This window comes from Equus asinus, chromosome X, assembly GCF_041296235.1.
Source record: "Equus asinus isolate D_3611 breed Donkey chromosome X, EquAss-T2T_v2, whole genome shotgun sequence".
NCBI classification, from domain to species: Eukaryota; Metazoa; Chordata; class Mammalia; order Perissodactyla; family Equidae; genus Equus; species Equus asinus.
In genome coordinates this window covers 101,224,589-101,252,293 of record NC_091820.1, presented here as the reverse complement: position 1 = coordinate 101,252,293, position 27,705 = coordinate 101,224,589, and the positions used below count along the sequence as shown (strand labels likewise).

The following is a 27,705-nucleotide window of genomic DNA, read 5'->3' as shown; positions in this document are numbered from 1 at the left end:
GGGCCAGGCAGAGCCCTCTAGCAGTGAAACTTGTACAGTTACCTCTTTGCTCTAGGCCTCAGTTTCCCCTCCAACCCCCAGATTCTAGTCAGCCTCATAGCGAATTCTTATCAAGTTGCTGAGGAAATGTCCAGTTTTCAAGACCAATACAGGGCTCAGCACCACAGCACTCCCTGTAATTCTGTAGAGGAAGGAATCACTTACAGCCTTATTTCCCAGCTTGTCTCATTTCATGAACCACTTCTGGTTGTGGTGTGACAACACACTTACAAGCTCTGGGTCACCAAACTCAAGTGGGAGAGAAGGAGGTGGGCTGCATGGAGGATGTCTTGGGTAGGCAGAGGGAACAGGCTCACCTTTGAAAGATTTGTGACTGATGTAGATAAATGGAGAGGACAGGAAAGAATGAAAAAGAGATGACCAGGAGGGGGTGGGTGGGGAAGACAAGAACTAGAAGAGGAGGAACGTGAGCAAAAATGATGGCCCCACCAGCCCCATGGCTTAGTGATTAAGTCCAGTGTTCTCCGCTTCTGCAGCTCGGGTTTGGCTCCTGGGTGCGGACCTACACCACTCATCAGTGGCCATGCTGTGGCGGCAACCCACATACAATATAGAGGAAGATTGGCACAGATGTTAGCTCAGGGTGAATCTTCCTCAGCAAAAAACAAGACGGCCCCAGCCCACTGGGGCTTCCTCAGTAGGGCTTCTCGCAATTTCTCTGCTGTCCCACTGGTGAACTTCCTGCTGCTACCACCTAGGAAAAAACAAGACAAATTCTCCACTCTTTAGAGAAAGGTAGGTCCTGTACTGTCCCAAGCATCTCCTCTTTGCTGTCCATTGCAATCCATAATCTACTCATTTCAAGTGCAAAACTAACCTAACCACTGTGCAGAGACATCTGAGGCACAAGTGATGCCCCAGTGAATTAATTCACATCTAGGGTCAGAGAATAGAGTAATATGCCATTAGGGCTGGATGGGGCTCTAGAGATCAACTGCCCCAACCCTCTTCACTTTCCAGAGAAGGACACTGAAGCCCAGAGAGAGAAATAGGTTTATCCCAGCCACTCAAAGTCAGCAGCAGGGCCAGGTCGAGCCCTCTAGTGCTAGAGATGACCCTCTTGCTCTAGGCCTCATGTCCCCAACTGTAAATGAGGAAATAGACCAGAGCAACAGTTCTTAACCTTGGCTGCACATTGGAATCACCTGGCAAGAGTTTAATGCAGTACTGAGGCCTGAACCCTGTCCCCATAAATGTTGAGAAAATTGGTCTGGGATTGTAACCTGGGCATTGGAATGTTTAAGCTCTTCAGGCGATTCCTGGATCATCTATGAGGATTGTTTCAATCTTGACATCTGGATCCAATCATTCAACAAACATTGGCACCTACTGTGTGCCAGGCACTGTGCTAGGCACAGACCAGGTCAGACAGGGCCTCTGTGCTCCTAGAGCTCCTGTCATGTTTCCATGTGGAGAAAGCAGGTGAGACAGGCTGCTCATATTACCAGGCCTGTTCAGAGACAACTCTACTTCTCTTTCTCTAAGCAGTTCTATGATTAATAAAGGTGATATTCTTATCTCCTGTCTGACTGATGTGTGTCTCTCTTGATTGCTTCTGATTTCAGGCAGAAGAAAAGAGGTGCTATTTATCAGCCTCCTCAAACTCTAGACCATTCTGTTGGGGATGACAGGCAGTATACAAATAATCCTATGGCCCCTTCTCAGTCACCTTTGCAGGTTTCTCCTCCTCTAACTGCTGGAGCGTCTCGGGGCTCAGCTCTGCCCTCTCTACACACACTCTCTCGGGTCAGCTGCATCTATTCCCAAGGTCTTAAGTAGCATCACCACACTAATGAGTCCCAAATTTGTATCTCCCATCCTAAGCATTCTCCTGAGCTTCAGACTCAAATATTCAAATGTCTTCTCAACAGCTCCACTGGTATGTTTCACAAGTACGTCAATATCTATGTGACCAAAATCAAAGTCTTAACTCCAACCTCCTCCAGTGTACCCCACCTCCTCCAGTGTACCCCATCTCCACGTAAGGCACCACCATCTACACAGCTGCTCAAATCAGAACCCCCGATTCCCCTCTCCCTCTCAGCTCCCACCTTCAGTCCATCACCCAGTGTCACGTCATGTTTCCATCACTTGACCCCCAAAGCACACTCTGAATCCCTCTACTGCTCCCCAGCCCCATTGCCACTACCTGGTCTAAGTCACCCTCATCTGTCACATGGAGGCAAAAACCTCGCATATTTGTCTCCCTGCTTGCACACTGGACCTTGTCCAATTCCACACAGCAGCCAGAGTGACTTTCTTAATGCAAAACCAGATACTGGCAGTCCCTTGCTTTAAGCTTATCAATAGCTTATCATTGCACTTAGAATAAAGTCCAAACTCCTTCCTGCAGCCTACAAGTGCCTGTGTGGCCTGGCTTCTGCTGACCCCTGCAGCCTTTTCACCAGTCACTCCCCAGCTCTTCCCAAGCTCCAGCCCCACTGGGCTGCTTTCATTCCTTAAACACACCTCAGAGCCTTTGTGCACGTGGTTCCCTGGGCCCGGAATGCTTCCACCAGCACTGCCACCCCACCCTTTGCACGGCTGTTTGCTCTTATCCTTCAGCTTCTCACTCTCTGAGAGGATATTGCCCATAACTCTAAAAAAATGTCCCCTCCAGGGGCTGGCCTGGTGGCATAGCGGTTAAGTTCACATGCTCAGCTTCGACGGTCTGGGGTTCAGATCCAGTTCGGATCCCTGGTGCGGACCTACACACCACTTGTCAAGCCATGCTGTGGCAGGCGTGCTACATATAAAACAGAGGAAGATGGGCACAGATTTGGCTCAGAGTCAGTCTTCCTCAGCAAAAAAGAGCATTGGCAGCAGATGTTAGCTCAGAGCTAATCTTCCTAAAAAAAACAAGTTTCCTCCATTATTATTATTTTATTATTATTTTTCCTCCATTATTATTTCCTTCATTGCACTGATCCCAGACTGTAATGACTAGTTCACATATTTCTGGGTGTTTGTTTCTGTCTTACTGCACTGGAAGCTCCCAGAGGGCAGGATCCATACCTGTTTTGCTCAGCACTTCATCCTCCAAGCTGAACACAGTACCTGATGCCTGCTGACCAGTTAATAAATGTATGCAAGTTTCAGAGGTGGTGACAGGTGATGGTGGGTTGTAGAAGAGATTTCTCATGGGGATGAGGGGGGAGCTTTCCGAAGTGAATTGGCCTGTTGGTCAGAGCACTTACAAAAGCAACAAACTGTTTACTCTTTCAACAATTTTTAATTGAGCCGGTTCTATGTGTCAGGCACTGGGGTAGGCACTGGGGATATAGCGGCAAATCTGAGAGATGCAATGGGGTCCAAATGGGCCTTCCTGTGAAGGGAAACTGCGTACAGCCTAGTGCTATTCTTGTGCCTCTTGCCTAGGGAAATCCCCACTGTTATCCCTTAAGATATTCTAAATTTTCGCTCTTCTCCATATCCATATTTTAACCCATAAAACTCCACCCTATTATCTGGAGCTACTTGTCAAGCTACAGTCTGAGTTTAGGGAGGGAATATAGTATTAGTTAGGATTAGCTCTGGTTGCAATAACAGTTGCTTTCAAAAGACAGAAGCTTATTTATCTCTCCCATAAGAGAAGTCTGAGGGCAGGCAGGCCAGGGTTGCTAGGGTGACTCTATAAAGTCACCAGAGACCCCAATTTCTTCCAAGCTGCTACTTCACCATATTTAGCATGTTGCCTCAGTGTCCTTAATGGCTGCTTAAGGGCCAGTCATTGTATCCACAATCCAGATAGCAAAAAGGAAGAAAGGGAAGAAAAATTACTCCTTCCTTTTGAGGAAGCTTCCCAGAAATACTGCACAACCCTTCTGCTTACAACTTATTGGCCATAACTTCGTCTGGCCACTCCTTCTAATGGAGACTTTCTTAAACTGGGTACATTGCCATCCTCAAACAAATTCAAGGGGCCGGCCCGGTGGCTCAGCGGTTAAGTTCGCACATTCCACTTTGGCAGCCTGGGGTTCACCGGTTCGGATCCTGGGTGCGGATATGGCACCGCTTGGCAAGCCATGCTGTGGTAGGCGTCCCACATATAAAGGAGAGGAAGATGGGCACAGATGTTAGCTTAGGGCCAGCCTTCCTCAGCAAAAAGAGGAGGATTGGCAGCAGATGTCAGCTCAGGGCTAATCTTCCTCAAAAAAAAAAAAGAATATATTAAAAAAAAAACAAATTCAAGTCTTTGTTGTTGAGGAAGAGAAGAACAGATGTTGGAGTAAGCAACCAGCAGTTTCTTCTTCAGGTGTTTAGATACACTGAGAGAGGAGAAGGAGGGAGAAGAAGAAAAAAAGGAAGAGAATATACAAATATAGAAAAGTGCACCATCAAAGGGTCTGTGACCATTGACTCCCACATCAGGGGACGTGCCTACTCCAGGGGGCCAGAGCTGGCTGGCAGGTGTGCCCATATGCCCTGGGAACAGAGCGAGCAGAGCAGACCCTTTGGGGAGGGGGTGTCTCTGCTGCTGCAGAACTATTTTCCTAACATTGCCTAGCCAAGGGAGCCTCGGGAGGTGATCCAAGATACCTCTCATCAGAGAGATTCTAGAAACTGGCAGCCCAAACTACCATCTTAAATGTCTTTATGGAGGCAAAAGGGATAGTGATCCCTAAAATAGGCAGCCCCATGTCAAAATCTGGGGCTCCAATATCCAAACTCAAATTCTAGAGAAGATGCTGTTGGTTTCTGATGGCTGTCACAGGTACATCAGCACAGAATCCTCAAATCTTCAGGCTGCAAGAGGCCTTGTGAGTCATCTCATCCAGGCTCATGCCCCCAGTCACCACTGTCTTCCACCCTCCAACCTCACACTTGGGACAGACGGGCTGCGTAGAGAAGATGTTAATTTGAGGGGATCAATTTCTATGGTTAATGTAGATTTTTGCACAGCTAAAAGATTTTTGGGGGTAAAAATTGCCTGATGACACCCAGTTCCCCAAACCTAGAAATACAGGATCTGTTTCAACAGTCTTCATACTTGCTGAAGAGCAGTTGCTAACCTTATGAAGAATGATACAGATAATTAAGTGCCACCAAAGGACAGATTGCTCCCTGTAAGTCCCTTCTCCTTCTCACTCCAGAAGCATCCATATCATCTCAGCAGCTTCTACCTTGGAGAGGGTCAAGGAATGGGTTTGTTCTGCCTTTAGCAAAAGGCAAGGGGCTCTTTAGAACCTTGGTCCTGGGGACCAGCGTCCCAACTGAATTCTTCTACAAGAGTTTCCTTTGAAGGTCCTACAGCTTAATTACCTGTAGTCTCCACCCCGCAGCCCCCATCAAGTCTGTGGAAATGGGACACCAGGGCATTGTTACAAACTGCTGGGGAAAGTAGGACTTAAAGAAAACATTTTTCCTGCCTCTAGGCAGGGCCCATTCTGGTGCCAGGCCAAGCTATGGAAGTTTGTCACCTGACCCAGACCATCCAGTGAGCAAGAATTCCTCAGGCAGAACACAACTCCTGCCCCTCCCATGAATGCTGAACATTCTGTTTTTTGCCCTTAGGAAGAAACTGGTAAATAACTGCATTCTCTTCTCCCAGTTGCACAGTCCCTTCTTTGCAAAACCAAGGAACTGGGTCACATTACCTAAGACTGTGTGGTTTTGAAGGGCTCAACATCAAGCTTCAAATTGTTGTCAGACACTTGTTGGAGCACGGTCTGTGTTCTCCTGAGTGACACAAAGGGAAGCTGCTGAGTTCCAAAGTTTGGCAAGTTGTTTTTCCAGACACTTCTGATCATCTTAACCCATGTGACCTATTTGCATTCCTCTCCTAGAAAGGCAGTAAGCTCTCATAGGAGTAGATAAAACTAGCCCTGACACGCACCCCTTTAGGCTATGGGAAAGGGAAATTTCTCAGAAATCCCTGCCATCAAATCACCAAGGACAACCCCCTCCTTTTGGAGATTCAGTCCTTCAGTCATCCATTTGTTTGCTCAACAAATATTGGTAGAGAACCTATTGTGTTGCAGGCTCTCTGACAGATGAGGTTCATGAGCTCACAGAGCTTACATTCTAGTGGAGAGAGACAACAGAGAAACAAACAAGAACAACAACAGATAGTGAGGAAGCTGAGGCTGGGAAAGAGGAAGGGACTTGCCCAAGATCACACAGTTCAGGTCTTCTGACTCCCATTACCTCATTTTTTCACAGACCATACATTGAGTGTGGAGCACCCACCATGTGCCAGGCACAGTGCTAGCATTGAAGACAAAAGATGAATAAGACTGACAAAGTTCCTGTCCTCACAGAGCTTATAGTAAAGTTGGGGAGAAAACTGTAAACAACACATAGAGAAAACCAGAGACTTCCGGTTTCCACTCTGGCATGTAAGGAGCTTAGAAGTTGCTGCTCTATCAAATAACAAGTAGAAAGCTGAAAAATCAACAACTCTTCTTAGATGGATAAAAGTGTGGTCACAGGGCCAACTACTGTCCTCAGAAACTGGAGAGACAGACAAGGAGATACAAAGAATCACAACTTAGACCAGAAACCCAGGAGCAGAAACCTCCCTGGGAACCAGAACTGGAGCAGGAAGACCTGAACTGTAATTGAAGAATTGTTGGTGGCTCAATGTGGACAAGCCTGAGATTTAAAAACTCCAGGGGCCGCAGTCATAGGGAGGCCACCACACTCTTGTGAATTGTATCTCTAGGAGCTCAACCAAGTCCTCAGATTGCATATTGGAAAAAACTCCCTGTGCTTCTGGCAGGGGAGTGAAAAGTAATCATTTTGAAATACACCAGAGCACTCTGTTCTTAAAAAGCCCTGCCCTTGGGAGAAACCAATTCACCAGAGCCTAATCTGCTTGGGTTTTATCAGAGCCTGACTGACCTGGGGGAAGGAAATATTCAATATTCAAATATTCTAGTGGGCTCTAGTTTTCCATATGCAGGAAGGAAAACACTCAACTCCAGCCCACTCTAAGTATCCTGTCCCACCTAAGGGGGGAAAAACTGAGAAGCACTGGTGATGTTCATACTTCAGGGGCACAGCATCACTCAAACACTGAGACTTAATTATAGGATTATAGAAGGCTTCCCTTCCCCATGCCCTACCACCATATTACTAAAAGTTTATTTACCACAGCTGCTTTCACACAATACCTCATGTCTACCTTTCAGTAAAAAATGAAAAACATTAAAAGTCAAAAAGTACAGTTTGAAGAGATTGAACAAGCATCGGACCAGACTCAGATATGGCAGGAATGTTGCAGTTATCAGATCAGGAATTTTTTTAAACTATGCTTAATATGCTAAGGGCTTTAATGGATAAAATTGACAACATTCAAGAACAGATGGATAATGAAAGCAGAGAGAAGGAAAGTCTAAGAAAGAATCAAAAATAAATACTAGAGATCAAAAACACTCTAACAGAAATGAAGAATGCCTATAATGGGCTCATTAGTAGGCTGGACACATCTGAGGGGAAAATCGCTGAGCTTGAGGACCTGACTATAGAAACTTCCAAAACTGAAATGCAAAGAGAAAAAAGACAGAAAAAAAAAAGAGAAGAGAATATCCAAGAACTGTGGGACAACCAAAAAAGGTGTAACATGTGTAATGGAAATATCAGAAGGAAAGGAAAGAAAATAAAAAATTGTTGAAGCAATAATGATTAAGAATTTCCCCAAATTAATGTCAGACACCACATGACAGATCCAGGAAGCTCAGAGAACACCAAGCAGGATAAATGCCAAAGAAAATACACATGGGCATATCATATGCAAACTTTAGAAAATCAAAGATAAAGAAAAAAATCTTGAAAGAAGCCAGAAGGAAAAACACCTTACTTATAGAGAGCAAAGATCACAATTACATCTGACTTCTCCTCAGAAACCATGCAGGCAAGAAGACTTCAATGAAGTGAAATATTTAAAGTGTTGAGAGAAAAAAGGCACCAACATAGAATTCTGTACCCTGCAAATTATCCTTCAAAAGTGAAGGAGAAATGAAGACTTACTCGGACAAACAAAAATTGAGGGAATTTGTTGCCGGTAGACCTACCTTGCGAGAATGTTAAAAGATGTTCCTCTGTGACAAAGAAAATGATGCAGGGCAGAAACTCAGACCTACATAAAGAAAGGAAGAGCATCAGAGAATGAATAAATGAAGGTAAAGAAAATACTTTTATTTTCTTATTCTTAATTGATCTAATAGATAGTTTGTTCAAAATAATACCAATAATGTGTTTAATTATGTATAAGTGAAATGAATGATAGCAATGATACAAGGGACAGCGGGGAAGATTAGGAATACTTTCTTATTCTAAGGCACTTACACTACCTCTGAAGTGGTATACTGCTATTTGAAAGTAGACTTGGATTAGTTGTAAATGTATATTGCAAACTCTCAGGCAACTGCTAAAAAAAGGGAAAAAAAGAAGTATAATTGATATACTAAGAAAGGAGAGAAAATTGAATCATGTCAAATGCTCGATTAAAACCACAGAAGACAGAAAAAGTGTGGAAGACAAAAAATCAGAACAAAGGCAACAAATAGAAAACAGTAACAAACATCATACATATTAATCCAGCTATATCAATACTCACTTTAAATATCAATGATTTAAATGCACTGATTAAAAGACAGAGATCATCAGAGTGGGTCAAAAAACAAGACCCAACTATATGTTGTCTATAAGAAATCCACTGTAAATATAAAGACACATATAGAGTAAAAGTAAAGGGAAGGGGAGAGATACACCATGCTAACACTAATCAACAGAAAGTGAGGATAGCTACGTTAATTTCAGACAGAGCAGATTTCAGAGGAAGGAAAATCATCAGAGAGAAAGAGAGACATTACATAGTGATAAAGGGGTCAGTTCTCTAAGAAGATATAACAAACCTTAATTCACACGTACCCAACAGCATAGCAGCAAAATGTGTGAGACAAAAACTGACAGAACTGCAAGGAGAAACAGATGAATCCACTATTATTGATACGGACCCTGATATCAGTTTCCCTACATTAAACCCAGCATATATGGGGTTAAAACCAAAACACTCTTTCCCTGCTTACTCCCTGGCTTCCTGGCTCCAGAATCCACTATCCTCCATGGAGACAGACACTGGTAAAGGACAAGCACCTGGATTCACTATCTCCTCCCTGCGAGGAGATACAGGCTGGTGGGAAATCTGCTGACCAGCAAGGTCACAGGCTCCCTCCTCTCTGCAAGTCGTCTCAAGGCCAAACACAGGCTGGTGGGAAAGGTCCGACCAGCAAGGCCATATGCTCCCCCTCCCCTACCTAAAACCCTAAATAAAAACCCTTCCTTTTAGCTTTTTGAGGAGTTTGGGATTTCAGCGTTAGCTGCCCTCTCTCCTTGCTCAGTGCTGTGCAAAATAAAATTCCTACTTTCTTCCACCACACCCAGTGTCAGAGATTGGCTTGCTGTGCAACGGGTGAGTGAACTCACTTCAGATTCGCTATCATTATAGTTGGAAATTTTAACACCCCTCTCAGAAATTAACAGATCCAGCTGTCAGAAAATCAGTAAGGACATAGTTGAACTTAACAACATTATCAATCAACTAGATATAATTGACATCCATAGACTTCTTCATCCAACCACAGCAGATTATACATCTTTCTCAAGTTCATATGGAACATTCATGATAGACCACATTCTGGGCCATAAAACACACCTTAATAAGTTTAAAAGAATAGAAATCATACAGTGTCTGCTCTTAGACCATGATGAAATTAAACTAGAAATCAATAACAGAAAGATAGCTGGAAAACCCCAAATAAATAGACATTAAACTTCTAAATAACACATAGGTCACAGAAAAAAATCTCAAGAGGAATTTAAAAATATTTTGAACTAGACGCCAGCCCCGTGGCTGAGTGGTTAAGTTTGCACACTCCGCTGTGGTGGCCCAGGGTTTTGCCAGTTCGGATCCTGGGCAGAAACATGGCACCACTCATCAGGCCACGTTGACATGGTGTCCCACATGCCACAGCTAGAAGGACCTGCAATTAAGATATACAACAATGCACCGGGAGGATTTGAGGAGATAAAGCAGAATAAAATAAAATAAAATTTTTTGAACTAAATGAAAATAAAAATAGAACTTATATTTGTGGGATGCAGCAAAAGCAGTGCTTAAAGGGACATTTATAGCATTGAATGCATATATTAGAAAAGAAGAAAAATCTAAAATAAAAAACCCAAGCTTCCACCTTAGGAAAACAGAAAAAGAAGAACAAATTAAATCCAAAGTATGCAGAAGAAAATAAATAATAAAAAATAGAGTATAAATCAATGAAATTGAAAACAAAAAGTTACTAGAGAAAATCAACAAAACCAAAAGCTGGTTCTTTGAAAAGATCATTAAAATCAATGTCTCTAGCCAAGGTAAGAAAAAAAGAGAGAAGACACAAATTACTAACATCCGAAAAGAAAGGGGGCCATCATTACAGATCCTATGGACATTAAAAGGATACTAAAGGGGGCTTGCAGTGGTTAAGTTCACACATTCCACCCTGGTGGCCCGGGGTTTGCCAGTTCAGATCCCAGGTGCGGATCTACCATACTGCTTACCAAGCCATGCTGTGGCAGGTGTCCCACATATAAAGTAGAGGAAGATGGGCATGGATGTTAGCTCAGGCCAGTCTTCCTCAGCAAAAAGAGGGGGATTGGTGACAGATGTTAGCTCAGGAACAATCTTCCTCAACAAAAATAAAGGATACTAAAGGAATATTATGAACAATTCTGTGCCCCAGGTTTGATGACCTAGATGAAATAGATTAATTTCTTGAAAGACACAATCTCCCAAAACTCACACAAGATGAAATAGATAACCTGAATAGGCCTATACCTATTGAATCAATAATTAATAACCTTCCAAAACAGAAAGAACCAGGCCCGGATGGGTTCACTGGTGAATTCTACCAAACACTTAAGGAAGAAATTATACCAATTTTCTACAATCTTTTTCAGAAGATAGAAGCAGAGAAAATATTTCCTAACTCATTCTATGAGGCTAGTATTATCCTAATACCAAAACCAGACAAAGACTTTATGAGAAAAGGAAACTATAGCCCAATATATCTCACAAACATAGATGCAAAAATCCTCAAATTTAGCAAATCGAATCCAACACAATGTACAAAAAGAATTATATACCTTGACCAAGTAGAATTCATCCCAGGTACACAAGGGTGGTTCAACATCCAAACATCAATTAATGTAATCCATCACATCTACAGGCTAAAGAAGAAAAATCACATGACCATATCAATAGACAAAGAAAAAGTATGTGACAAATTCAATACCCATTTATGTTAAAAACTCTCAGAAAACTAGGAATAGAGGGGATTTCCTCACCTTGATAAAGAACATCTACAAAAAAACCTACAGCTGATAGCCTACTTAATGGTGAGAAACTAGAAGCTTTACCATTAGATCAGGAACAAGGCCAGGATATCCTCTCTCACCAATCCTTTTTAACCTCATGTTGGAGGTCCTAGCTAATGTAATAAGACAAGATAAGACAAGAAAAGGTATACAGATTGGGAAGGAAGAAATAAAACTGTCTTTGTTCACACATGACAGGATTGTCCATGTCAAAAATCTGAAATTAACAAAAAAGCCTCCTGGAACTAAGTCGTCATTATAGGAAAGTTACAGGATACACCATTAATATAGAAAAGTCAATCACTTTCCAATATATCAGCAATGAACAAGTGGTATTTGAAATTAAAAACATATTATCATTTATATTAGCACCCCAAAAATGAAATACTGAACAAAATAAAAGAGATCAATGGAGCAGAATAGAGAGCCCATAAATAGGCCCATATAAATATAGTCAACTGATCTGTGACAAAGGAGCAAAGGCAATACAATGGAGCAAAGATAGTCTTTTCAACAAATGGTACTGGAACAACTGGACATCTACGTACAAAAGAAAATAAATCTAGACACAGACCACAGACCCTTTCCTCTAAATGGATCATAGATCTAAATGTAATACTATGACAATGTTGAGTTCTAGAAGGTAACATAGGAGAGAACCTAGATAACCTTGGGTGTAGCAATGACTTTTTAGATACAACACCAAAGGCACAAGCCATGAAAGAAATAATTGATGTGCTGGACTTCATTAAAATTAAAAACTTCTGGGGCTGGCCCCGTGGCCGAGTGGTTAAGTCTGTGCGCTCCGCTGCAGGCGGCCCAGTGTTTCGTTGGTTCGAATCCTGGGCACGGACATGGCACTGCTCATCAGACCACGCTGAGGCAGCGTCCCACATGCTACAACTAGAAGGACCCACAACGAAGAATATACAACTATGTACTGGGGGGCTTTGGGCAGAAAAAGGAAAAAATAAAATCTTAAAAAACTTCTGCTCTGTGAAAGACGCTATCAAGCGAATGAGAAGACAAGCCCCATACTGGGGGAAAATATCTGCAAAAGACACACTTGATAAAGGACTGTTATCCAAAATACACAAAGAAATCTTAAAATTTAACAAACAGAAAATCAAAAACCCAATTGAAAAATGGGCAAATGACCTAACAGACATCTCACTTGAACAGACACCATATAGATGGCAAGTAAGCATATGAAAACATGTTCAACATCATATGTCATTAGGAAAATGCAAATTAAAACAATGACATATCACTATGCACCTATTAGAATGGCCAAAATCCAAAACACTGACACCACCAAATGCTGGAGAGGATGTGGAGCAACAGGAACTCTCATTCATTGATGTTGGGAATGCAAAATGGTACAGCCCCTGTGGAGAACAGTTTGGCACTTTCTTATAAATCTAAACATACTTTTACCCTATGATCCAGCAATCTTGCTCATTGGTATTTACCCAAATGAGTTGAAAACTTATGTCCATGCAAAAACCTGCACATTGATGTTCATAACAGCTTTATGCAGAATTGCCAAAACTTGGAAGCAACCAAGATGTCCTTCAGTAGGTGAATGGATAAACTGTGGTACATCCAGACAATGGAATAGTATTCAGTGCTAAAAGGAAATGAGCTATCAAGCTATGAAAAGACATGGAGGAAACTTAAACACCTATTACTAAGCGAAAGAAACCAATCTGAAAAGGCTACCTACTGTATGATTCTAACTATATGATATTCTGGAAAAGGCAAAACCATGGAGACAGTAAAAGATCAGTGGTTGCCAGGGGTTGAGGGGAGGGACGGATGAATCAGAGGAGTATAGGGGGTTTTTTAGGGCAGTGAAACTATTCTATATGATACTACAATGGTGGATACATGTCATTATATATTTGTTAAAATTCATAAAATGTCCACCACCACTATGGACTTTGGGTGATAACGATACCTCAATGTAGGTTTATCAGTTGTAACCAATGTACCACTGTGGTGGAGGACGCTGTGATTAGAAGCCAGGCAAGGAAAGGGTTACTGAAAACCTGATCCGTAACTAAACATAGTCTGTCAAATGTTTTCCAGACAAGGAGAAAACTAAATGTGCTGTTTTTCAGAATATGATGTCCTCGTTTTTTGCAGATGTTGCCAACCTCCAGTGAAACTGACATGGTTGCAGCAGGACCCCTGCAAATTGCTCCAGCTCTAAATGGCATGTTGCATTGAACCTGTTATGTAATGGCATTGAGCTCGTTATATAATGGTCTGCACATGCACCCTGGCCAAGCCCTGTTGTTACACAGTCGTAACATAGCCTCTGCACTCTGGTGCATAAGACCTCCACCTGCACTAAGCTGGAGGGTGGGGGAAGCACTGCTTTGGGGGCTGTCCCGAGCGTTCTCCATTGTTTGAGCAAGCAATAAAACTTTCTCTTCACCCACTTCAGCTTGATTGTGCTTTTCGGCTCTGCACTCACCACGAGACGGCTGCACTGAGTTCAGTTACAATTCCACAGTGGGGGAGGCTGTGCATGTGTGTGGACAGGGGGTATATGGGAACTCTCTGTACTTTCTGCTCAATTTTGCTGTGAACCTAAAACTGCACTAAAAAATCGTCTATTAATTTAAAAAATGCATAGAATGTTGGGGTGGCAGTTCCCTTAGAGATCATTTGTCCACTCTACTTATTTGGCAGATGGAGCAGCTAAGGACCAGCAAGAGGAAAATACTTGCCTAAAGTCACACAGCAAGCTTGTAACAGAGCCTGGGCCCAAACCAAATGCTTTGCTTCTCTGTACAATCTATATCATGCCATGTAGCATGGGTCAGCACATTGTTTTTTCAGTTAGACAATGACTTGCACGAGCTTTTCTGTAACAGCTTATAGGCTCCATTGTCTGCAAAGGGACAGAATGTCTTAGCACTAAGTCCTTCGCCCTTGGTGCACAAACTCCATGACAGGTGGGCCTCTCTGCTTTGTAAAAGATCAGTGCTGTTGCCACACCCAGGCCCCAAATTCTGCTGAACCTTCAGGGCTAGGGGCAGCCTCAGAGGTGAGAACCATGAAGAAGTCTGGGGCCTTTCTCCCTGTCCTGTTCTCAGCCCTCCAGCTTCTGGCCAGAGTCCAGAGCAGGAAAGAACAATTGGCAAACCCATTAATTATGTCCTATTTATTCACTGTAAAGTCACATCATTTCTTTTAAGGGAGACTTTTTACCTTGATTAATATCACAAGCTCCCATGTGTACATTCAACCGTGTTTGAGTCTGTACAAACACATCTGAAGTGCTCACTGTTTGCAGTTCGTGGCCAGCAACCAGTGCCTCTGTCAGCACGGTCCTCTCCAGATGCCTCTGACCACGGCCCAGGGCTCTATTTGAACTAACACATGATTAAGCCTGCACTCTCCAAGTCTGCAAAGAGGCCCAGTTCATGCGTGGATAATTTGATCTTTGTGGCTCCTTCACATTGAAAATCATTTCATGAGAAGTAACCCTTCAGAGAGAGAAGTCTCGCCTCTCCTACTCAACCCTAACCCCTCTCCCTGGGCTCTCCACGCCGTCTAGGCCCCCACCCCGACTTGACTCCACTGGTTAATTCCTTTCTCTTCTGGGTTTTCAGCCTTGCATGTCTACTGACTCTCTCCCTGGAGCTAAAATGGGTTCAAAATTGAGCTAAAATTGTCTCTTATCCTTATAATAATGACTGTCCTCCTGATCCTTCACCCTCCCCTCCCCCAGCTATCATCCCACCTCATGCCTTCCCTTCACAGTCAAAGGTCCTTGAAGAAGAGCCCCCCTCACTGAACGCACTTCCTCGCTTCCTACTCACTCCTCAGTCCTTGAGTGTGGCTTCTCCCTCATCCCCATCTTTGGATCTGCTCAAAGATCAAGCCAACGCCAGACCCAATGGACACTTTGCAGCTCCTATCTTAGGGCACCCCCTCCGCAGCCCTGGGCACTGCTGAGCACACTCCCCTTGCAACTCTCTTCCCCTGGGCCTCCATGGCCCTATTCTCTCCTAGTCCTCCTCCTGTGCCTATTACCACTCCCTTTTAGCCACCTTTACGTGGTCTTCATCTTCTGCCCCTCTTTCATGTTAGCGTTCCCCAGGACTCTGTTCCTGGACCTCTTCTCTTCTCACTGTAAAAATACACTCTCCCATTTCGTCCTCATCTTTTCAACCTCCATCTATATGGTCCCACATCTATGGCCCCATCCCAGACCTCTCCCCTGAGACCCAGACCCATACATCCAACTGCTGAGTGTCCCACTGACGCTTCACACTGGACACATCCAAGATGACTCATCACTTTTCCCCATAAATTTTGTTCTTTCTACTGTGTTCCCCATCTTGCTGAACTGCTCCATCAGACAGCCAATCATTTGAGCCAGAGATCTGGGAATTATCCCAGACTCCTCTTTCTCCTTCACCCTCCCCCATATCCAATCCATCAATTTGTCCCACCAGCTGTACCTTCAAAATACATCCAGAACATGACCACTCCTTTCCACTTCTACTATTACCCTCCTTGCCTAAGCCAGCATCCCCTCTCCCTTCGATAGCTGCAAGCCTCCTAATTGGCCTCCCTGCCTCCACTCTGTCCCCCTTCGGTCCACAGCCCACATTACAGCCAGGGGGGCTGATGCAGCATAAACTGGCCCATATCACTCCTCTGCTCGTAATATTCCAATAGCTTCTCATCTCACTTAGAATAAAAGTCAAGCACCCAACCACTGCATAAAAGGAAGTCCACATTCTGGTTCCTGCCCGCTCTACCCAGCCTTCTCTCCCACCTAATGCCCCAGCTACTTTCTATACCAGGCTATCTTCCCCTTCTGGATCTTTGCTCATAACTCTTCCCTCTGCCTGAAATAATCTCCCCATGTGGCCAGCCAACTTGGCGACCACCAAGCCATCTTTCAAGACAACAACAGAAACTTTCCCTGATACGCCCAGGCTGAATCTACCATTCCCTCTACTGTGTGCTTTATAGCACCTGTAATCATTGTCAGGAAATGCTGATTAAGTACCTATTATGCACTATTCCCACCCAGTCAAGCAGGTAATGAATTCTATTAGTTTGTGGTTTATTCTTCTTGTGTTTCTTTCTGTCCAAAGGAGCAGATGGATCTATATTTTTTGACTTCCCCTTCTTTTTACACAGAAAGAAGCATACTACAAATACTTCTTTTTGCACTTCGGTTTTTTTTTTACTTACCTACATATCCTGGAAATCGCTCCCTATCAGTTCTTAGAGAGCATCTTCATTCTTTTTTATAGCAGCATAGTACTGCATTCTGTGGCTGTATCAAAGTCTGTTCAGTCACTCTCCTATGTATGGACATTTAGGTAGTTTCAAGTATTTTGCAATTACAAACAATGCTGTCATGAATAACCTTGTACATGTGTATTTCCATATTGTTGGAGATAAGGTGTATCATCAGGTAAATCCCTACAAATGGGATCGGTGAATCAAAATGTAAATGCGTATATAATTTTGTGAGAGATTGTCAAATTCCTCTCCAAAGTGTTGTATCAACTTTCTTTTCCAGCAGTAATGTGTGAGAGTCACCTCAGGCATTCTCAGAATACGGTTTTCTCGGGACATTAACTAGCTCCATTTCCTGACTGACTTGTCCTTGTCGGTGACTGATCCATCCCGATGCACACGAAGGCCCCTTGGCCGCTCAGCACACAACCTTGCCCCTTGAGAATTCCCACCCTGGGGAGAGCAATGGACAAACCCAAGCCTACATTGCTGGAAATGCTCCTGCACCTTCTGCCTTTCACATTCTTTGCTGAGGAGAAATAAGCAAATTATACTGGCTCAAGTGCACAAGGCTACAGGCCTATCAGGAGGTTGGTAATCTAGTGTCAGTTAGCTTGAGGTACACAGGAGGAAAGACAAGGAAAGTTTAGTACTCTTCCAGGCTCAACAAGTACCAATTTGGTGTGTTCAGAGGCCGCTAATGAGGACAGACATCCATTTTGTAAATAAATAAACCATCCTATTGAGAAAAATAATAATAAATGTAATTGACTGTGCTTCAAGGATCACGAAGTGCTTTCACGCACACATTATCTCACTTGGTCCTTACCTAGAAGCATACCTGGAACAGCTGCTTCCTGGGCCAATCTTTGATGTACATTAAGTGGTTCGTGGACTCTCTCTGTGATTTATCCACCCAGACTTCAAAGGGTTAACGAGAGCTGAACTGGGAACAACCTGAACTTATTAGAGGCACAAGGTTGGAGGAAGCCTGGAAGCAGGAAGTGGTCAGGAAGCCGAGTCAGCCCCAGGCTCGAATTTCCCTCACTGAGAGCCTCAGATGAATTATGGTGGAAAACCCCCAACTGCACCGTATCTTCTCCCTTTAATTTAGGCATTTAATAAACAGATTGCATCATTCTGCAGAAATGAGGAAGGTTAATAATTTCCTTGGATGGAGAGTTCCAAGCAGCCCTTGTGGCTTTGTGCAGACCTTCAAAAGAATTTCTGCAGACGGAGTCTGTGAGACTTTTTATACTCGTCTATTAAATTTTCACTAGGCTCCCCTGCCCTCATTAATATCATTAGAGTACAGACCTGAGAACCTGTCCAGCATTTGTCAGACATCCCAGAACCCAAGGGAGGGATCTGACGCTATAAAGCAGGCGATGCCTTCATCAGGCATTCCTCCTGCCAACTTTCCCAGCTGGCAGTGCCCTCCTGCTTCTCCCTAGAAGCCCAGGATTCGCCCCCCCCCCCCCCCCCCCGCCCCGAGGGCACCATTACCAGGAGCTAATTGAAAGAGGCCTTCGCTTGACCACTCGGCTTACAGCAGCAAAGTGTCCACCTGCGTCTACCAACTTGTCAGGCCGGCGCTCAAAGTGTAAAATGGGGAGGCACGTTCATTTTCTCTCTCTCGGGCATTGCCAGCTTGTCAGGGCTTCGAGGGCAGTTTGGATGGTGTAAAGCCTGTGAAGTCGCTGCTTAGGGAAACAATTACAAGGGTGGGGTGTGGGATCAGAAAGATCTAAATTCAGATCCTGGCTCTGCCCTTTGCTGTGTGTTTTTGGGTAAGTCACTTAACCTCTCTGAGCCTCATTTTCCTCATCTGTAAAGTGCGGGTGGAGGGGCATAATAGTATATCTCTCTCAGGAGTTGTTGTGAGGATTAAACGTGATGAGGACTATAAAATGCTTAGCCTGATATCTGGTGCATAGCAGCTATGAGGCTCCAAGCATGTCATAGCTAGAAGTGACCTTGGAGAGCATTTACTCAGACCCCTCCATTTTCTAGATGGGGAAATGGACGTACAGGGAGGTTACCCAACTCATTAATGAAAGAACCAGGATTAGAAAAGTTCTCCTGACCCTTTTCAATCCACCATGGCGCCTCTTGCCTAACGAAAGTCACTCCCAAAGCAGGCAGGCAGGCAGTGAAGCATGGCCTGACCCGCTGGAGCTCAGATGGGAGTGACAGCAAATGCCACTTTGGCTGGTGCAATGGAAGTGGGCACCAGTGCTGACCAGCAAGTGAGGCCTTGTGAGAATTTTCCCGTCTAGGATTATTTTCATGATTATCTACATGCAAGGCTATTGCAGCCAAGCCTTGGTTGACCATCCACTCGGTGTCATTTCTCCCTAATTGGTCCTTAACTAAGCTCTCCTCAAAGAGCAGACGTTTCTCTTTGGGAAGCAGAGCATTCATCTTCCTCGAGCTGTGAGCAAGGCGCCTCTCCCCAAGGCCTTTTGGGCTGGGTGTGGGGCAGGGAAGGGAAGGAATTTCTCTCCCCAGCTCATTTTGTGGTGGGAAGTTCTGTGGCTTTCACAAGGACAAGTGCAGAGGGGGAAAAAAAGGAGCAAGGATGCTGTGGCTCTTGTGATTGGCTGGCCACAGAAGTGGTGTGTCAAAGAGCAGCCAATTCCATGCAAGCTCAGGCATGCGGCCCCTCCCCGCTGACCTCACGTGGCCCCGCATGAGGTTGCTGCTTGCTTGCTTGCTCTGAGACCAGGGAGCACTGGGAGTTCTGCCCAGCTCAGCACTTCGTTATACTATGGAAGCAGGAAGGAACTGGCCAATAAGTACTTAGCTCCTGGCTGAGCAAGGGCCAGACTAAACAAGGCTGGGATATGCAACTGAGGGCCGATGCTGGCTTCACTGCACCCCCAGGCAGTGGAACTACAGAGCGCCCCAAATAATGGATAACAGGGTGGTTTCATTTCCTTCCCACTCTGAGCATCTGCATCGATTTCCAGAAGCCCAGATGTGCCACGAGGCATCAAGGAATTTATCCTACCAGAATCCACTTAGCCTTCTCTGCTTGGTTCTCTGTTAACTTCCCTCTTGTGAAATAATAGGACTAGGAGGCAGGGTGACCTGGGGTAAGTCATGCCACTTCTCCAAGCCTCAGTTTCCTCCTCTGTAAAATATGTGGGCTGAACTCCTTCACTGAGGTCTCCACAGCCACCACCCTAGGCCGTGTCACCATCATAACCCCCCAATTTGTCCCTCTGCTTCCACTCCTGTCCCTCTCCGATCCATTAAGAATGTAGCAGCCAGTGGACTCTTTAAAACACACATTAGATCGTACTACTCCCCGGCTTAAAACCCTCTCATCCTACTTTAAATAAAATGCAAACTCCTTACTGTGATCCACAAGGCCCCTCCCTGGCTGCCTCGTTTCATCGCCTGCCTGCCACCCCTTCAATCCGTCCCTTCCAGCCACACCAGGCTTTTGGCATGTTCCACGAACGTGCCCAGATCGTATCTGCCTCAGGTCCTCACATGGCTGTACTCTCTGCCTGAGGTGCTCTCCGTCATTGCTTTGCCTGTTTAACTCCTGGTCATGCTTATGGCCTCAGCTCAAGGTCAATTCCTTGGGTAAACCCTCCTTGAACAGTGTCCCCCGCCACTCCCACCAGGCTAATTCAGGTCTTGCTGTTATATACATTTTCACCGCACACTGTTCTTTCCTTCATAGCACCTCTTAAAACTATCATTCTTTGTATAATTATTTAAGGTCTGTCTGCCCCACTAAACCGTAAGCTCTGTGAGGGCAGGAACCTTGTCAGGTCCTGTTCACCATTGTATCTTTGGTACCTTGTACAGCGCCTGGCACACAGGAGGAACTCACTAAAAATTGGTTGAATTAATGAATAAATGAATGAAGCTCCCTGCCAGCCTGGACACTACGTTCCCACCCTCTCTGGGTCTCTAACGCAGCAGTGGTGTCCTACTGACCTCACTGTCGGGCGGGGCAGGGAGGCAAATCTGTCCTTGGAAGACTCCAAATGAGATCACTCCTAAAGCCAAACGCAAAAGACTTTGGTTTATGTTATTCATGCCTCTTGCTCCTTTCATGGGTGACTCAATCCTCCAAGTATCTATTGGGCACCTGCTGGATGCCTGGCCCTGTCCTAGAGGCTGCTGGTCGAAAGGCATTCATCTTCCCAAACTTGGTCTGGGCTCTTCAAAAGCTCACATGTAAACAACCAATTCTCATGCAGTCAGCTTGTGCTAAGTGCCTGGGAAGGCAGAGGAAAGAGCAATTGAGCACTGATTGTCCTGTGGAAATTTAGCAGGGAAAGGAGGGGGGCAGGAGATTGTGCAAGAGAGTAATCCGATTAGCAGCAGGGCAGGAGTGCGTTTCCTGACAGAAAGATGAGCATCAGGGAAGGACGCCCATGTTGGGGGAGCATTTTGGGGAGGGCTCTCCATCCATCTAGCGGCCCCCAGGGTTGGCATGCTGGGGTGGCAGGCCCACAAGCACCCCTAATCCATGCTCACACTCTCCACCACAGCAGCTCTCACATTATTGGGTCTCGGAAACACCCAGGGAACTTCTAAAACCTGGAGAACCAACTCCTTCCTGCTATTCATCCCTGGAGATTATGATTGAGGGGGTCAGGCATGGGCTCCGGGCATCTGCAGGTTTCATAAACATGCCCACATTGTTCTGAGGCAGGTGGTCTAAAGAGAAAATTCAGAGGAACACTGGTCCCATGGACTGGCAGGTGACTGATGGACGGTGGAACTTAAGTGGAAGCCTAGGACTGCAGTGTGTCCTGAGGACTTGAGATGCATCACTGATTGATGGGGGGAGGGAGTGGGTTTGTGGGTGAGTGGCTGAGTCCGGGTGAGGGTGAGGTTTAATGGTGTAAGAGAGGACTCCTGAGTCCATGACAAGAGTCCTCAAGGCTTTCGTGGCCATCCATTCCTGAATGCTCCCCGACCAGGGATCTCTTGCCTGCCCAGGTAGTTTCTGGGCCAGAAGGGAAGAAAGATGAGGGTTTCCTAGAGGTGAACCCAGGAACAGCAGATTCTCCAGGTCACTCCATGCCTCCAAATGGGCAGTGCTAGAAAGAAGTACACTGGGATCCAAAGGCGTAGCCTACGGGTGAGACGGAGCAATAGAGCGGGATAGAGGACGTGAATGCATTTCATTCATTCAATCAATCATTTATTCATTCTACAAATGTGTGCTGAGCAGCAAGCACCGTACTAAGTGCTGTGAAGTTTGGTGGTGCCACCATCTGCCCACCTGTCAAAGCCAGAAGCCAGAGTGTCATCCTAGACTCTTCTGTCTTTCTTACTTATCCCCTCAAGGCAATCTGTTTACCAAACCTCATTGATGACCTCCTAAATGTCTGTTGACTCCAACCCTCTTCCCCAGCTCCTCTGCCGCTGTCTTAGCACCAGAGCTCAATAACTGTTGCCTGGACCTCTGCGGAAGTTTCTTCACTGCCCTTGCCACACCCAGGCTTGCCTCATCCAATCTATTTCCCACACTGCGGCCAGACTGATGGTCTCTTATTTTTAAACAGCTTTATCAAGGTATAGTTTACATACCATAAGATTCACCTGTTTTTCATGTACATTTCAATGATTTTTGTATATTCAGAGTTGTGTAACCATCACCACAATCCAATTTTAGAACTCTTCCATCACCCCGAAAAGCCCCATTGTACCCATTAGCAGTCACTTTCTGTTCCCAGCTCCAGCCTCAGACAGCTACTAATCTGCTTTCTGTCTCTATGGATTTGCCTTTTCTGGGCATTTCATATAAATGGAATCGTACCATATGTGGTCTTTTATGTTTGGCTTTGATTGCCTCTCTTAATACAGAAGTCTGCTCAGTTAAAATCCTTGAACAAAATAGTAACTAGGTGATGGATGCGTTAACTAACCTTATTGCGGAAATCATTTCACAATATATTGTGTACCAAACCATCACTTTGTACACCTTAAATCGACACAATGTTATATGTCAATTATATGTCAATTAAGCTAGAAAAAAAAAACCTTGAACAGCTCCCCATCATCCACCAAACAGCTCACGTTACTGTTCAAGGTCCTTCATGCCTGACCCTGCTCTTGTATTCCTATGGCTCCCTAACACACACCAGGCCTGTTCCTGTCTCCATGCCTTTGTGCCTGCAGTTCCCTTGCCTGGACTGCCCTTACCCTCCCCCTAAGGAGGCATAACCTCTGCTATAATGTCTGCAACATCGCATTTCCCAAATTCTGTCCATCACTTCCACCTCTGTAAGCACTTTGCACCTTGTATATGCTTTATTCATTGCACAGCTCACTTGCCTTGTAAGTAGCCACACACATCGGAACTCCCTAGCTAGCCTGTGAGTTCCTTGAGGGCAGGGGCACTCTGCTAGTCATCTCTGTATCCTCACATCGAGACAGATCCTGACTCACAATGGGTGCTCAATCAATGTTTGTGAAACCAAGCAGAACTGTATGAGACGTAGTCCAGAAACGGCCCTCGAGGAGCTCACAGTCTTGCAAGAGGACAAATAAACCACTGATCAACCAACCTACATTATCTGAGGCCCCACTAGGCGGTGATGGGAGGATGGAGAGAATAAAACGATGAGGCATGATGCCTGCCCTCGTGGAGCTTACAATCTAGTCAAGAAGATACACTCTCCACAGAACAGCAGGTTGCAATGCTAAATATGACATAACCAAATGTTAGGTGAGACAGTGTGTCAAGAGCCTATAAGAAAGGGGAGTGACTGTTGTCAGGACTCTTAGAATGTCACGGTGGAGGAACTGGAGGGTGTGGAAAGATTTGGACAGGAGTGGGAAATGTCATGAGCATTCTTTGATAGCGGTGAGAGAATGGCCTGAACAACAGCTTGGGGCAGAGAGGAAGACGGTTTGGAAGAGGGAGAGCCCAGGGACAAAGCAATCAGTTCGGATGCCGGCAACTTCATCTAAGAGAATGACAGCAAGGGCCTGAAGTGCAGCTCGATCTGTAGGAATGGTTATGCGGCTGGAGTAGGGTTTCCAGATTTAGCAAATAAAAATACAGGACACAATGCAACGGATATGCTTAAGCTAAAAAATTATTTGTTGTGTATCCAAAATTCACATTTAACTGAGCATCCTTGCACTGGTGGAGAGCAAGATTGGGTCAAACTGTGAAAGCCTTGAATGCCATGCCAAAATGTTTACCCTGTGCCCTGAGGGTAATGAGGAGCCACTGAAAGGGGTTAACTATAGGACTGACATGATCAGATATGCCATTTAGAATGGCCCAGGTAGTGGCGAGGAAAATGATTTGAGGCTGGTGGTGGTGACAGGAGGTTGTGACAGTAATTCAGGGGACAGAGGATCAAGGCCTGAGTCATGGCAGAGGTGGTGGGCATAGAGAAGAGAGGGGAGTCCAGGAGCAATCCAGCTCAAGTCAGATGATGCTACATTAATGCTAACCACACGCCGGGGGAGTAAGGCATGGAGGTTCCAATTTGACACCCAGGGCCCGCGGGGGAGCAGCGTTCAAGTGGGGGCTGGGCTGATCATCAGGTGCTTTCTCCCATTATCTCCTGCCCCCAAGGGGAAGGAGGTGGGCACGCACTGGGGAAGCTTAGGTGGAGGAGCCTGAGCAGCTGCCATCGCAGAACCCCTCCCAGCTTTCCCCTGGCTGGTCAGTCCTGCACATTTCCCTTTCCCCTTGGGCTCCGGCGCCAGTCCAGAGCACACAGTGTTCTCCCAAGCAGATGCACGCATTCTGCTCTGGGTGATTCACTGTCCCTGGCCAGGAGGGCCTGCCTGCTGGGGCAAGGACCAGGCAACCCCCAAAACATTCCAAAGGGCCCCCTGTGCAAACCCTTACAGAAAGGTTCACACAGGGGAAAACAACAGGTGTCTAAACAATGCTGGCCTTTTCTGGGGCAATTTTTAGCACAGCTGATGAAAGAGATGCCCCATCTTAGCCCTGTTGGCCAGAAACATTTAGAACACTCTCCTAGCTCAAGCCTAGCACTCCTTGGGGATGCAACAGCCAAGAAGGCAGAGCCTGCTTCTTTGTGTTGATTTTTTCTGCTCCAGCCCCCCCTGGATCCCATGATCCTCATGGCTGCACACGGATGTGCACATAGCTCGGGCAGGGACTGAAGGATGACAGCAGAAAAGGGCTCTTCATGGGCCGAAAATGTGGGCACCGAGAATGGGGTGAGAATTTTCTCACGATCCCTGCTGTCTTTCCCCAGGATCTGTGGGAGGCAGTGGTCCCACAGGGCCTGGAATGGAATTGCCAGCACCTTCCTCGGTAACCTCTGAGGCCGTTAAACCATCAGTGGGGAGGCTGCCTAGTTAAGAGCAGTGGCTCTAAACTCAGATGGAGCTGAGTTCTAGGCCTCACTCTCCCCTTACTGTGGACCTTGCACAAAGTTACTCAACCTCTCTGAGCCTGGATTTCTACTACCAATGTGTAAAATGGTGGTAATTAGGGTAGTTGAGAGGATTAAATGAGATTATCCATGTAAAGCATTTAACCCTGGGTCTGGCACTTAGTAAGCATTCAATAAATGTTAGCTAGTATAATTATCCCTCTTTGATTTTATGCCCATTCCCTCTCTGTTCTCCCTCACGCCTCATGAAATTCTTTTTCCCAGGGTCACGGCTCAGAACCGTCCCCTTCAGGCTACCATTGCCTGGCCACAGAGCCTTCCCCGAGGATGCTTCTCTGAGGAACTCAGTCCTTGCTCCACAGATGGTGGTTCTCCTGGGGCCTCTCATCCTAATTCAGAGCCACTTGCCCTCTACAACTCAGCCTTTTTGCATTTATCGCTGGTGCCATTGTTGGAGAAGGAGCCAGAGATGGAGGGCAAAGGGCAATGGCAGGGATCAAGCTGGCTAGGCCAGTGAGGCGGAGGAGATGCTGGGAGTCTGTCCTGCCAGCGCTTTTTCAGTGTGGGGAGCCAGCCGCCACTGAGAGACTGGGCTTTCTGAGAAGAGCCAACCCTGCTCCTGTCCAAAGCCAGCCAGCCCCGGGACCTCAGTCCTATCTGCAGCAGGCTCTCTGATCTCTTGGGTGGAAGGAAGGAACAAGAAAATTAAAGAGCTCAAAAGATCTCTCCCAGTGGCCCCTGAGCCCAGCCTGGCGCTGTCATTCTCCATTGCTCTCTTGCCAAGTGCCCCGATTCACACCACACGGAAAACCCCAGGGGCAAAGCTAGTTTTGAAAAGAAAGGGGATCCAGGAGGGCCAGGCAGTGATTTGATTTGCCACCGGAGGCATTTGTCTGCCCTCCAAACTGAACACCAGGCCCTCAAAGGCACTCACGCACGCCTCAGAGGAGTTATCAAGTGCAAAATGTCCCTGGTGCTAAATCAATTAGGATCGCCTTAGCAATCAAGCCCTCACTTTAACACCAGCTCTTTCCCAGCTTTTACTGCACCTTCTAGGTAGAATCTCATTAAATCCTTTCCAATCTCTAGGAAAAGAGACACGCAAGGACTTGAGAAGAAGAGGACACGAATAGCTGCCTTCAAGCCGACTGCAGAGAAAATAAATAGTGGGGGGAAAAATGGAGATGTTATGTTAAAACCATCTGGAAAATGGTATCAGTCCTGTAAAAGCAGGGCTGGCCGCGGGAGAGCCCTTTCCATTGGCCTTGCCCAGCTGTCTTGCTCCCACTCAGTTAGAACGAAACGTTCTGTCTTTTTGTGGTTATAACCTCTTTTCACTTGGAAGGGCTTGCCCGTGTCTGGACCTTCCTCAGGCTGCCTCTCTACGCGGCTCTCACGCAGTGAGGAATTACCGGGTACGCCTAGCGGAGGGCCCCGCCCCCGGCCCCGCCCACTGTCTTCCCCTCCCTCGGCCTCCTCGTCCCACTTGAAGGGTCACTGTGGTTGGTTCTTAGGCGGCTTCCAAGCCCAGGAAGATCGGCATCACTTGCGTCTCGCTCACCCTCCCCTGTGAGCACATGTCTTGCCATGCAGCGCCGCCCGGGGAAGCGGAGGGCATGTGGGCCGCCATGCGGCCGCCCGGCGGGGGCGTGGCGGGGAGGGCGGCGGGCGGAGGCGGAGCCAGGCCCTGCGGGTCCCGGGTTACTTACCAGAGGAGGATCGGAGTTCTTTCGTTTTTTCAGAAGTCTCGGACAAAGGTCCTCACCCGAAACGCCCCCAAAAAGTAAAACCACCTACACTAAGAAGGGACTTGGGGAGGAGTGAAGGAGGAAATGTTTGGCTTCACAATCCCAGAACTAGGGTGGGATTAAAGCAGTGGGCAGGGCCAAGCCGGCCTGGCACAGCCTGGGAAGCCAAACTTTGGGATCTGGAGAAGAGCAGGAGTCAAATGGCTCAGGGCGCGCCAAGGGAGGCAACGGGAAAGGGGAAAGTGGCCAGGGTGTAAGACAGTGGTTCCAAAATTTGGCTGCAAAGTAAAATCACCTGGGGAGCTTTAAAAATCCTGATGGCCGGGCGTCACCCCACACCAGTGTCATCAGAATCTCTGGGGGTGGGGCCGGGGCGTGAGTAGTAGCTTTTTACACTCCCCAGGTGGTTCCAGTGAGCAGCAGAGGTTGAAAACTAGCGATGAAAGAGCTACGTAGAGCTGGCCTGGGGATTAGCGCACCGGGGAGCTCGTCAGAAAGGCGGAATCCTCAGCCCCACCTCAGCCCTACCAAATCGGCGTCTGCCTTGTTATAGTAACGACTTTATTGATATAATTCACATACCATAAAATTCACCCTTTTAAAGTGTACAGTTCAGTGGTTTTTAGTATATTCACAATTTCGTGCAACCGTCACCCCTACCTGGTTCCATTTTCATAACCCCGAAAAAGAAACCTCAGACCCATTAGCAATCTCAGCCCCCATTCCCTCCTCCCTCCAGCCATGGGCATCCACTACTACATTTTCTGCCTCTATGGATTTGCCCCTTCTGGATATTAGCATCTACTTTTTAACAGAATTCCCAGGTTTCCTCCGTGCATTGCTGTTGGAAACGCACTGGTGTGAGAGACCTTCTAAAAGAA

General features: G+C 46.1%; 1 long non-coding RNA gene across 3 annotated transcripts; it reads right to left on the bottom strand.

Moving 5' to 3' along the window:
• Positions 1–624: 624 nt before the first annotated feature.
• LOC106839723 (uncharacterized) lies at positions 625–27,170 on the bottom strand. 3 transcript variants are annotated; one of them, XR_011499589.1, is made up of 6 exons: positions 26,786–27,170; positions 11,203–11,286; positions 8,935–8,978; positions 8,076–8,140; positions 5,658–5,739; positions 625–754 (listed from the first exon to the last, which is right to left on the bottom strand). It is a non-coding gene; the product is annotated as an uncharacterized lncRNA (long non-coding RNA). The 3 variants fall into 3 exon arrangements; XR_011499587.1 differs by lacking the exon at positions 625–754 and adding an exon at positions 3,276–4,328 and having other exon boundaries at positions 8,919–8,978; XR_011499588.1 differs by lacking the exon at positions 625–754 and adding an exon at positions 3,276–4,328.
• Positions 27,171–27,705: the final 535 nt, after the last annotated feature.